At 45.4% G+C, this 13,348-nt stretch overlaps 1 protein-coding gene across 2 annotated transcripts in view; it reads left to right on the top strand.

Annotated features, from left to right (window-relative positions):
* The window catches only part of PLPPR3 (phospholipid phosphatase related 3), a 479,615-nt gene that overhangs the window by 106,357 nt on the left and 359,910 nt on the right, over positions 1–13,348 (top strand). The window lies entirely within an intron of this gene.

Here is a 13,348-nt window from a genome sequence, read left to right as displayed (position 1 = left end):
GCCCCAGGCAGAACATGGGGCCCCAGGCAGAGCACAGGGGCCCCAGGCAGAGCACAGGGGCCCCAGGCAGCATATGGGGCCCCAGGCAGAGCACAGTGGCCCCAGGCAGAGCACAGGGGCCCCAGGCAGCATATGGGGCCCCAGGAAGAGCACAGTGGTCCCAGGCAGAGCACAGGGGCCCCAGGCAGCATATGGGGCCCCAGGCAGAGCACAGGGGCCCCAGGCAGCATATGGGGCCCCAGGCAGAGCACAGTGGCCCCAGGCAGAGCACAGGGGCCCCAGGCAGCATATGGGGCCCCAGGCAGAGCACAGTGGTCCCAGGCAGAGCACAGGGGCCCCAGGCAGCCTATGGGGCCCCAGGCAGAGCACAGGGGCCCCAGGCAGCATATGGGGCCCCAGGCAGAGCACAGTGGCCCCAGGCAGAGCACAGGGGCCCCAGGCAGCATATGGGGCCCCAGGCAGAGCACAGTGGTCCCAGGCAGAGCACAGGGGCCCCAGGCAGAGCACAGGGGCCCCAGGCAGCATATGGGGCCCCAGGCAGAGCACAGTGGCCCCAGGCAGAGCACAGGGGCCCCAGGCAGCATATGGGGCCCCAGGCAGAGCACAGGGGCCCCAGGCAGAGCACAGGGGCCCCAGGCAGCATATGGGGCCCCAGGCAGAGCACAGTGGTCCCAGGCAGAGCACAGGGGCCCCAGGCAGCATATGGGGCCCCAGGCAGAGCACAGTGGCCCCAGGCAGAGCACATGGGCCCCAGGCAGCATATGGGGCCCCAGGCAGAGCACAATGGTCCCAGGCAGAGCACAGGGGCCCCAGGCAGCCTATGGGGCCCCAGGCAGAGCACAGTGGCCCGAGGCAGAACATGGGGCCCCAGGCAGAGCACAGGGGCCCCAGGCAGAGCACAGGGGCCCCAGGCAGCATATGGGGCCCCAGGCAGAGCACAGGGGCCCCAGGCAGCATATGGGGCCCCAGGCAGAGCACAGTGGCCCCAGGCAGAGCACAGGGGCCCCAGGCAGAACATGGGGCCCCAGGCAGAGCACAGGTGCCCCAGGCAGAGCACAGGGGCCCCAGGCAGCATATGGGGCCCCAGGCAGAGCACAGGGGCCCCAGGCAGCATATGGGGCCCCAGGCAGAGCACAGTGGCCCCAGGCAGAGCACAGGGGCCCCAGGCAGCTTATGGGGCCCCAGGCAGAGCACAGTGGCCCCAGGCAGAACATGGGGCCCCAGGCAGAGCACAGGGGCCCCAGGCAGCATATGGGGCCCCAGGCAGAGCACAGGGGCCCCAGGCAGCATATGGGGCCCCTGGCAGAGCACAGTGGCCCCAGGCAGAGCACAGGGGCGCCAGGCAGAACATGGGGCCCCAAGCAGAGCACAGGGGCCCCAGGCAGAGCACAGGGGCCCCAGGCAGCATATGGGGCCCCAGGCAGAGCACAGGGGCCCCAGGCAGCATATGGGGCCCCAGGCAGAGCACAGTGGCCCCAGGCAGAGCACAGGGGCCCCAGGCAGCATATGGGGCCCCAGGCAGAGCACAGTGGTCCCAGGCAGAGCACAGAGGCCCCAGGCAGCCTATGGGGCCCCAGGCAGAGCACAGTGGCCCCAGGCAGAACATGGGGCCCCAGGCAGAGCACAGGGGCCCCAGGCAGAGCACAGGGGCCCCAGGCAGCATATGGGGCCCCAGGCAGAGCACAGTGGTCCCAGGTAGAGCACAGGGGCCCCAGGCAGCCTATGGGGCCCCAGGCAGAGCACAGGGGCCCCAGGCAGCATATGGGGCCCCAGGCAGAGCACAGGGGCCCCAGGCAGAACATGGGGCCCCAGGCAGAGCACAGGGGCCCCAGGCAGAGCACAGGGGCCCCAGGCAGCATATGGGGCCCCAGGCAGAGCACAGGGGCCCCAGGCAGCATATGGGGCCCCAGGCAGAGCACAGTGATATTTTGGACCACTGTGCGGTGTTTCAGACCCCCTGTGTGATGTCTGGGGCCCTGTTCTTAAGTATATTAAAGATTAAAGTAACGTATATTAAAGTATATTATAGATCAAATTTGACACGTTTATGAGCACCATTGAGTGATATACTCAAGAATGACATAATTTTTCAACATTTTATGGTTTCAAACTGTAAACACTCAGAGTTTTTTTTACTTCAACCAGAAAACCTTAACGGTTCATAAAAAACTTGACTGTTCAGGATATGATAAAAGTCATAGTATTCTGAATCTTTAACTTATAAAGATACCTTTACATGGGGTGATTATTGGTTCCAGAGAGGCTTTCGGCCGATAATCGTACACATGGCTGGTGACAGGACAATCTAATATATAATTGCCTAGAATACTACTTCCGGCAATTTGTGCCAACTTCCGTGGCTTTGTCCGGAGATAATGTCCGGAGATAAGTGACGTCACCAGCGACCTACACCCGCTCAGGGTGGACAAAGATATATGCCTTCGTGGTGCGCGGCACTTTTCTGATTGGTTGCCGCCTGCCGCGAGCGACCAATCAGAAATGTGCCGTACTGTGACACACTCCGCCCGCCATTTTGGTGTGATTTTTGAATTTTTACCTCACAGCAAGTTTCTACTGCGTGGAGGCGGTCCCAGTGACGTCGCTCTTCAAGCTCCTGCCGAATTTCGTCAAAAAAATGATAATACCATTTACCAAAACTATATATATTTAGTTGTGAAGTGGTTCAGTGACATTTTCACACCAATTGTGAACTTTTGTTTGGTGTTTTCTCCATATACTGCCTATTATTTACTGACTGTTATACTGAGAGACTGCCGTTTATTAACCTCTTCTTTGCCACACTGGGTATATTGCTCTATTATTTGCCACATAAGGACATTGTCCATTATTGCCCAGCAATTTCTCTGCAATATAAACTGCCTATTTATTAATATCTGTATTCCTGCAAAGAACTATTGCCTATTATTAACTGGCTATTTTCCTACTACCTGACACTGCCTCTTATTAACCTGTTGTTTGCCACCACCACGCTTAAAGCTGTTTAGCTTAGCCAACATGAGCTCTAATAGTAAGGATACTAATGACACAGAGCCCAAAGCTGCTGATGGCGCACGTAAGATTAGGTCTGATATAAAGTATACTAATAATGCAGAGCAAAAAGACGCCGATGCCGCACGTAAGCGTAAACAGCGTGCTAACAAGAGTACAGAGGATAGATGCAAGTGCCTGGACACTGTTAAGTATAGTAATGACACAGAGTCCAAAGCTGCTGATGGCGCACGTAAGATCAGGTCTGATATAAAGTATGGTAATGATGCAGAGCGAAAAGCCGCCGATGCCGCACGTAAGCGTAAACAGCGTGTTAACAAGAGTACAGAGGATAGATGCATGTGCCTGGATACTGTTAAGTATACTAATGACACAGAGCCCAAAGCTGCTGATGGTGCACGTAAGATCAGGTCTGATATAAAGTATGGTAATGATGCAGAGCGAAAAGCCGCCGATGCCGCACGTAAGCGCAAACAGCGTGTTAACAAGAGTACAGAGGATAGATGCAAGCGCCTGGATACTGTTAAGTATACTAATGACACAGAGTCCAAAGCTGCTGATGGCGCACGTAAGATCAGGTCTGATATAAAGTATGGTAATGATGCAGAGCGAAAAGCCGCCGATGCTGCACGTAAGCGCAAACAGCGTGCTAACAAGAGTACAGAGGAGAGATGCAAGCGCCTGGACACTGTTAAGTATACTAATGACACAGAGCCCAAAGCTGCTGATGGCGCACGTAACATCAGGTCTGATAATAAGTATACCAATGACGCAGAGCGAAAAGCCGCCGATGCTGCACGTAAGCGTAAACAGCGTGCTAACAAGAGTACAGAGGATAGATGCAAGCGCCTGGACACTGTTAAGTATACTAATGACACAGAGCCCAAAGCTGCTGATGGCGCACGTAACATCAGGTCTGATAATAAGTATACCAATGACGCACAGCGAAAAGACACCGATGCTGCACGTAAGCGCAAACAGCATGCTAACAAGAGTACAGAGGATAGATGCAAGCGCCTGGACACTGTTAAGTATACTAATGACACAGAGCCCAAAGCTGCTGATGGCGCACGTAACATCAGGTCTGATAATAAGTATACCAATGACACAGAGCGAAAAGCCGCCGATGCCGCACGTAAGCGCAAACAGCGTGCTAACGAGACTACAGAGGACAGACAGAAGCGCCTGGACACTGTTAATGCTGCTTGCAATAAACGCATTACTAATGAGTCTTTTGAGGACAAAACTAATCGATTAAGTAATAAAGCTGCTGCTGCACGCTCTCAACGTTGCAAACATAATATTTCCACGTCCTCAGTCATAGATTCTGCCCACAATACAGCTTCTTTGTCTCCATTCATAGAATGTGTGCAGCCTCAAGCTCCTTTAACCATTGGTAAATCTGCACGTAAGCGCAAACACTGTCCTACTTACACTCCAAATGATAAACGCCGTCGCCTGTACACCATTAAGTCTGCTTATAAGACATGCTTCACACCTGACTCTTCTAAGGCAACAAACAAACCATTACCAAATGCAGCTGGTGCACGCCGTGAACGGCGCAAAAAAACCGCTTGCACCTCCATATTAATAAACCCTGACCACGATACACCTTCCAACTCCTCAGTGATTGAATCTGTGGACAGTGAAGATCCTCTACCAGGTCCACGCTTTATATATGTTGGCTTAAAGAAACATTCCAATGCTCCGTTACCACAACCTGTACCTCAACATCCTACAGGTTTTACTAATGATGACAGTACCATAGTAGAACACTCCTGTGGTCCTATGAACTATTTATGTGAACATTGTCAAGCATTACATTTTAATGCTGAGATACCAGCAGATAAAAATTTTACTTTGTGTTGTCACAAGAGTAAAGTGCATATACCTATACCCCAATATCCCAAGGTCTTTAAACGATTGCTGACAGGGGAGAGTGAGTTCAGTAAGAATCTCATGGAAAATATTCGTAGTATTAACAGCTCATTTGCTTTCGCCTCCATGGGTGCCAATATATCCCCTCCACCTGGACATGGCCCTTACTGTTTCCGTATACATGGACAAATATATCATCGTACTGGAACCCTACATCCCAGTGATGATCAAGTTCCAGCTTATGCCCAACTGTATATTTTGGATACCGCTACCGCGAATGAACAACGTTTAAACTGTGAACAAAATCAAAAATGTCATCCCACTTTGATGAGTATAATTGCTCTTCAGTTAGACAATGTGAATCCCTTTGTTGCTGCCTACAAAATGTTACGAGATGTGGAACATGAAGAACATCTTAAAGCTGAAGCTAATGGCACTCTCATGCCAAATATCATCATGGCCCTTAAACAAGATCGGAATCAAGACCCTCGCCGATATAATAATCCAACTGTCAATGAAGTTGCTGTCGTATTTGAAAATGACAATGGAGAGCCACCATTTAATCGTGATATTTTAATACATTTACAACCGGACCCCAAAAATCCTTTGGCGCCAAGAACACAACAGGTCAGCATTCTACACAGTAATTTAGATGCTTTACTCTATCCTTTATTTTTCCCTTACGGAGACCAGGGCTGGCATGATGGCCTCAAGCAACAAGGGCAAAGTCCACGCAGAGTTACACAACTGCAATATTACTGCTATGTGCTGTCTGTCCGTAATCAGTTTAATCCACTCCTGAATGGTGGCAAACTCACTCAGCAGTACTTAGTGGATGCTTATGTGAAAATCGAGGCAAATCGCCTAAATTATATCCGTCAACACCAAAAGGATTTGAAAGTAGAGGATTATTGTGTACTCCAGGAACATCTCCAGAAAAAATCCATTGAGAAGGGCATCCCCATTGGAAAAACGGTCATTTTACCATCTTCGTTTGAAGGCAGTCCCAGGAATATGCAGCAGCGGTACCAGGATGCCATGGCTATTGTGACTAAATATGGTCGTCCTGATCTATTCATCACCATGACCTGTAATCCGAAATAGAATGAGATTACTGAGAATTTGGAACCTTGGCAGCGTGTGGAACATAGACCTGATTTGGTGGCACGTGTTTTCAAAATAAAACTGGAAGCACTCTTAAAAGACATTAACAACAGATTATTTGGGAAAGTTTGCGCTATGGTTCATGTAATTGAATTTCAAAAACGTGGCCTTCCACACGCTCACATTTTGATTATTCTGGACAGCAACTCCAAATTAAGGACTGAGGAGGACATAGACAATACAGTGTGGGCTGAAATTCCCAATCCTACCCACTACCCTCAGCTCCATAAAATTGTTCTCCAACATATGATTCATGGTCCGTGTGGAGAACACAACCCAAATTCTCCCTGTATGGATCTGGGGAAGTGTACAAAAGGTTTCCCTAAAGATTTGCAACCAAGAACCATCATAGCTAAGGACGCCTATCCTACTTATCGCAGACACTTTGGCCCATCTTTTCAACACCATTCTAACATGATTGACAATTCGTGGGTGGTTCCATATAATCCGTTCCTGCTATTAAAATACAAGTGCCATATAAATGTCGAAGTTTGTGGTTCCATTCAGGCTGTGAAATATTTATTTAAATACGTCTACAAAGGACATGATAAAGCCAATCTTGAAATCTGCCAGACTAACATCCAACATGATGAAACACACCAATTCATGGATTCAAGATATGTCAGTGCACCAGAGGCAGCTTGGCGAATATTCTCATATCCAATGCATAAACAATCTCATAGCATCATTCGCCTTGCTGTACATCTACCGCATTCTCAGCCACTCTATTTTCATGAGGATGACTCTATTGGAAACATCAAACAAAAGCTCCATCAAAATTCTACACTTATGGCCTACTTCAAGCTTAATCAGAACGACCATCATGCTCATATTTATTTATACCGTGAAATTCCCGAAAACTATGTTTGGAAAGAAGGTTCTTGGGAAGTTAGAAAGCGAGCAGGTGGTTCTGTGATTGGACGAATGTATACTGTCAGTGTGAAAGACCAAGAACGCTACTATTTAAGATTGTTATTGTTACATGTCAAAGGTGCAACCAGTTTTGACAGCATAAAAACTGTACACGGAGTCACACATGAAACCTTCAAAGATGCGGCATTAGCTCTTGGCTTACTATTTGATGATAGTCTGTGGAGAAATACATTACTTGATGCCAGTATTCTCAACATGCCAGCACAGCTACGTGACATGTTTGCCTACATTTGTATTTTTGGTCCTCCAGCTAAACCTCGGGACTTATGGGATGAATTTAAGGAACACTTTGTAGAAGACTACTGCTATGCATACCACTCCGACACTCTGGAGTGTGTCAATTGTGAAGGCTATGCTATGACAGATGTCCAACATGTTCTTAAAGCTCATGGCAAAACTTATACTGATTTTAATTTGCCACGTCCAGTCAAGAAACAACACCTCCTCCCACAGTATGATAAAGATTATGAGTTATCAGCAGCTGCTGAAATGAAAGCTACTCTAAATGAGGACCAACTTTTTGCTTTTGATGCTATCACTCAAGCTTTAGAAGACACTAATTCTACAGCAAAGTGCTTTTTCCTTGATGGTCCTGGTGGCAGCGGAAAAACGTACCTATATCATCTACTCCTACATCAGCTAAGAGGACAAGGAGACATTGTGTCACCTGCTGCCACTACTGGAATTGCCGCCAACTTGCTACAAGGTGGACGAACCATTCATTCTCTTTATGGGATTCCAATTCCTGTGAATGAAACATCTGTTTCCAGGATTAAGAATGATACCGATGCAGCAAAAGATTTGCACAGCACTAAACTTTTTATTATTGATGAGTGCACAATGTTATCCAAATATGCATTGCATGTCATTGATAGAGTTTTACGTGATGTCATGACAACAAATGTAGCTCACAAAGAAAAAACACCGTTTGGAGGTAAAGTGATTGTTTTTGGAGGCGACTTTAGACAATGTCTTCCTGTCATCCCTCATGGGACAAGAACTGATGTTGTAGAGAGCTGTATAAAATATTCACAACACTGGCAACATTTTACTCGCCTGCCACTTATTAACAACATGCGCTCCATTGATCCTCACTACAGCAGTTGGTTGCTTCAACTGGGAAATGGTGAACTATCTAATGAACATAACCTTGGAGATGATGTAATTGAAATTCCTCCAGACATGGTATGCACTGGCTCTTTAATAATTGAAATTTTTGGAGATAATCTTTGTATTGATGTGAATGACACCAAAAGCATAAATACAGCTGCATCTCATGCAATTTTATGTCCAAAAAATGAGGACGTTGAGAAAGTCAATTCCCAAGTCATGGATTTATTGATAGGTGACTATACTGAATATATCAGTGATGATTCCATCGATCCTGATGAAGCTGATGACCTCGATCAATACCCACTTGAGTTTTTGAATTCACTAACACCAACTGGAATGCCTTCACATCGGCTGAAACTTAAAATTGGCACCATTGTCATGTTATTACGTAATCTGAACACGAACAAAGGTCTCTGCAATGGTACGCGGCTCATTGTCACTGCCTTACATGCCAATATCATACTGGCTAAAGTAATTAGTGGGTCAGCAGCAGGAAATGTGGTATTCATTCCACGAATTGATTTGTGTCCATCAGAGACTGGATTACCTTTTAAATTAAGATGGAGACAATTTCCCATCAAGCCCGCATTTGCAATGACCATAAATAAATCTCAAGGCCAGACCCTCCATCGAGTTGGCATTTATCTACCAGAACCTGCTTTTGCCCATGGTCAATTGTATGTTGCTTTTTCCAGGGTGAAGCAATGTTGCAATGTGAGGGTTAAAGTGGTTAATACACCACTTCAAGGACAATTATTGGCTGATAGTACTAAAGTCTTCACACGTAATATTATCTACAAAAATATTTTAGTTTAAAGTTACTTTTCTTTTTTTTCATTATTCAGTTTTTCTAATAACATAGACAGCAATAGGCAAATTCTATGTATAGAGATAAGGAAAAAAAACAAAACAAAAAAAAAAATTTGTGTAGCCATAGACATATAGATTTTAAGTACTTATGTAGGAAATACGTATATAACATACGTACTCATTAGCATATAGGGTTAATAACTCTATATCATATCTACATAAATTTAGAAATATGATATATCAATACATATTTTTATAGGTAAGTAGAACACACATTAAGTACAAGATGTAAGATGTGTATCATCCAAATGCCTGTATTTGGTGATAGGAACCTGTATTTGAAGCTCCAGCAGTATAGCTGCTGAGAGATTTCATTTTGTTTTTAAAAAGGGTGAGGTTTTTGTGAACAGGTAAGAGACGGGTGGGATGGCTGTTCACACACATCTCTATCTCCAGGTGTGTTCTGTACATAGAAATAGATATATAGATAGGTACATATTTAGATAGATAGGGAAAGAATAGAGATTTTGCTTTCACATCAACATTTTTCTGCTATTTGGAGAATTTATGGTGGAAAAAAGGCTATTTCTGCACTTCCTGCCTAAGGGCTGACCCACGCCACTCTTGCTGTAAGTTGCATGCAATGTATACGGAATTTGTACTTCACTTGCGGCAGGTGCGGCACATGTGGTTTCTGCAGTTTTCGCCACAAAATCTCCACTTACCAGTGTTTTTGTTGTGGCTGCATTTAATGCAATTGTCGAAGCCGCGTTTACCGCATTTACTGCAAGTTAACTCCAAGCTTCATCTACATTGCATGGCACTTGCTGAAAGTGTGTTGTAGGTCAGTTCTTTGGTGCCAAGTGTGGAAGTTGTATTGTTTTTAACATTACTTCTGCAAATATCAGAAACATGCAGATGTGAAAGAGGTTTGAGTATTAAGAAATAGGAATCAGTTAGTTAGGACCCATCAGTTCAAAGGCTACCGTGACGTGGTTGATGGGCATGCTTATATTAGCCCATCGGTGTACTATGAACGTTGATTTCTTAAATTTTACACTTCTGTAAAAATAAACACAAAAAATTTGGATACACAAAAAGGCTTTTATTTCTGTTGAACTTATTAGAATTATTTAAAATGAAGGCTTAGCTAAGCCCAAGAGATGATTAAAAACGTTTCATACCAACCCATCAGATGTAAAATTACTGTGAAAATACCTGATGGGCACACAAGTATGCGCCAGTATGGGTACTAAGAGCTTTTCCACATAATAATGAAATATTTTAAAATGTCATAGAACATACCAATATACATAGTTATTGATACATATTATTTACATTATTGTTCTTAAGCAAAGAACCGTTGTTGTGGCATTTGCCACAACACGCAAAGTTGTTGTCTGATGTCTTTCATTCCTCCCCTCATAAGCATGTTCATGGATCCTGTGTAACTGTACCTTAAATAACAAGAATTGTCAAGAGCTGGTGAGTGCAGCCATTTTTTGTTCTTTCTTACTATTATTTATTAATTGTATTATTCTTACATTTGAATAAATAAAGTATATATGGATTCTAGACTCCCGATTCTTTAGAATCGGGCTGCCATCTAGTTTCTCTATATCCACGTTCGACCAGGATGGACTTCCGTGCACCTGTGTTTCAAACGGTGAGCTGGCTGTTTTTTCTTTTTGTGTTTCAATGTAAAAATCACATTTATAATAAATCTCTAATCTGAATCTTCAAACAATCCAAGTCCCCAAGATCTCGGGTTGTTCCCATTCAGATAGAAAACCACTGGAAAATAACAGGAAAAAAAGGAGAAATAAGTGATTAAAAACAGGAGAAATAAGTGATTAAAAACAAAGAGATGCATAAAAGCCACCAAAGGAGACAAGGGGATATCCCAGGTTAATAATAATAATAATAATTATAATTTTTATTTATATAGCGCCAACATATTCCGCAGCGCTTTACAACTTATAGAGGGGACTTGTACAGACAATAGACATTACAGCATAACAGAAATCACAGTTCAAAATAGATACCAGGAGGAATGAGGGCCCTGCTCGCAAGCTTACAAACTATGAGGAAAAGGGGAGACACGAGAGGTGGATGGTAACAATTGCTTTAGTTATTTGGACCAGCCATAGTGTAAGGCTCGGGTGTTCATGTAAAGCTGCATGAACCAGTTAACTGCCTAAGTATGTAGAAGTACAGACACAGAGTGCTATTAACTGCATAAAGTGTATGAGAACACGATGCAAGGAACCTGATTATGTGTTTTGTTTTTTTTTCTATTTTTAATAGGCCACACAGGGATAGTTAGGTTAATGCATTGAGGCGGTAGGCCAGTCTGAACAAATGCGTTTTTAGGGCACGCTTAAAACTGTGGGGATTGGGGATTAATCGTATTAACCTAGGTAGTGCATTCCAAAGAATCGGCGCAGCACGTGTAAAGTCTTGGAGACGGGAGTGGGAGGTTCTGATTATTGAGGATGCTAACCTGAGGTCATTAGCGGAGCGGAGGGCACGGGTAGGGTGGTAGACTGAGACCAGAGAGGAGATGTAGGGTGGTGCTGAGCCATGGAGTGCTTTGTGGATGAGGGTAGCAGTTTTGTACTGGATTCTGGAGTGAATGGGTAGCCAGTGTAATGGGTTAAACAAGTATGTAAATTATAATCAATATTATAAGTAACGTACCCAGTACCGTAATCCATCTCAACTAGTGATGAGCAAGTGTGCTCGTTTCTTGAGATTTCTGAGCATGCTCAGGTGATCTCCGAGTCCGAGTATCTTGGGTGTGCTTGTAGATTATGTTTGTGTCGCCGCAGCTGCATAATTTGCAGCTGCCAGACAACCTGACCACATGCAGGGATTGCCTATTTGTTAGGAAATTCCCACATGTATTCAGGCTGTCTAGTAGCCACAAATCATGCAGCTGCAGGGACACAAACATAATCTCCGTGCATGCCCAAAATACTAGGAGAACACCCGAGTGTGCTCTGAAACGAATAACGAGCACACTCGCTCATCACTAATCTCAACTCCTTTTTCATGAGAATTGTCAACCTACCTCATCCTCTCCTTTGTACAGGAACACTGTCAATAACTCTAAATCTTAACTGATTCACCGAATGTCTCATATCTGAAAAATGTTTGGGAACTGGTAATTATGTTAAACCGTTCTAATAGTACTTTTGTGCTTACTAATACGGGCTTTAATCTCCATCGTGGTCTCACCTACATATACCAGCCCACAAGGACATACAATCACATACAATCATATATATGACAAAGCTAAATACACACGTGTATCTCTCTCTCAATGTAAATTTTTTACCTGTATGTGGGTGGTAAAAAGAATCACCTTTTAGCATATTACTACAGCATGCACAACCCAGACATGGAAAATTACCATGTCTGGTAGTGCATATGGAGCGCCCCCAGACGCAGGGCCGCGGGGTACTCGGTACCGGGCCTCTCTGTCTCAGTTCTGGGGTTGTCACGGTGGCTAGACTGTTATGATCTGGTGACCTTGGAGCCGCATGAAACTTTCTCTGGAGTCGGTGGAACCTGTACTGACCGCAAATCCTGAACTAACACCGCAACTAGAAGTAGCCGTGGGGTGTGCCTAACATGCCCTAGACACCTCGACACAGCCGGAGGACTAAATACCCCTATAGATGGAAATAGGAATGCTACCTTGCCTCAGAGCAGACCCCCAAAGGATAGGCAGCCCCCCACGAATAATGACTGTGAGTAGGAGAAGAATAGACACACGCAGGTAGAAAACAGGATTTAGCAAAAGAGGCCACTCTAGCTAAATAGGAAAGGATAGGACAGATTACTAGGCGTTCAGTATTAAAACCCTTCCAAAAATATCCACAGCAGGTAATACAAAAAGTTCCACAATCTAACTAAACACATGGAATGTATATCTGCCACTCCAGAGAATCCAACCAGACTGAGAAAATACTGACACAATCTAAGCTGGACAAGAAAACACAAAGAATAGCACTGAATTGTGAAGCACACAGCATGTGTGCCACAGGGAAAAAAGAACCAGAGACTTATCTTTGCTGATTTGGCAGAAAGGCAGGAGGAACCAGGCAGAGGTCCTACACCTCCCAACAACAATCGACAACTGGCAAGGACTAATGAATCCAGCACGCCTAAATACCCCAGTCAGAACTGCAATCAGAAGATACACCTGACCAGGACTGCAACTCAGGGGCAACTGCATTACCACCTACAACCACCAGAGGGAGCCCAAAAGCAGAATTCACAACAGTACCCCCCCCTTGAGGAGGGGTCACCGAACCCTCACCAGAGCCCCCAGGCCGATCAGGACGAGCCAGATGAAAAGCATGAACCAAATCAGCAGCATGGACATCAGAAACAAAAACCCAAGAATTATCCTCCTGGCCATAACCCTTCCATT

This window comes from Ranitomeya variabilis, chromosome 1 (assembly GCF_051348905.1).
Source record: "Ranitomeya variabilis isolate aRanVar5 chromosome 1, aRanVar5.hap1, whole genome shotgun sequence".
Classification (NCBI taxonomy): Eukaryota; Metazoa; Chordata; class Amphibia; order Anura; family Dendrobatidae; genus Ranitomeya; species Ranitomeya variabilis.
Note: the sequence above shows the minus strand (reverse complement) of the source record. Positions and strands in the feature narration are given on the sequence as shown.